A 339-nucleotide genomic window follows, 5' to 3' on the forward strand; every position below is an offset into this window, starting at 1 on the left:
AGATTTCAAAAGACACGTGGAAAAAAGAGGGGAGGTGAAAGCGTTGGAATAAAGGAGAGAATAATAATGTCAATAAACGAGATGGTGTTGCCATCGCAGTGCGTTAACCCTTCCAGCCCTCGTCTAAGAACGTAACCTACTATGGACCAGTGTCGGGAAGGGGAAATACGTCTCGCCCAGCATCTTTCCCTCATCATCTTTGCTCTCGGCTTTTTCCCCTCTCCTTCCCTCTTCTCATCATTCGGAAAACCGCAGACTTCATTGGCAGATCCGAAGTTAGCACTGAGACGCAAGTCAGATGTACAATTGATTTTCCTTTAATATATTCCCTTGTTTTCT

General features: G+C 44.8%; 1 protein-coding gene across 1 annotated transcript in view; it reads left to right on the forward strand.

Moving 5' to 3' along the window:
- The window catches only part of LOC119594151 (POU domain, class 2, transcription factor 2-like), a gene marked incomplete in the record, with an annotated part of 67,768 nt that overhangs the window by 38,468 nt on the left and 28,961 nt on the right, over positions 1 to 339 (forward strand).

This window comes from Penaeus monodon, chromosome 33 (assembly GCF_015228065.2).
Source record: "Penaeus monodon isolate SGIC_2016 chromosome 33, NSTDA_Pmon_1, whole genome shotgun sequence".
In the NCBI taxonomy this organism is placed as follows: Eukaryota; Metazoa; Arthropoda; class Malacostraca; order Decapoda; family Penaeidae; genus Penaeus; species Penaeus monodon.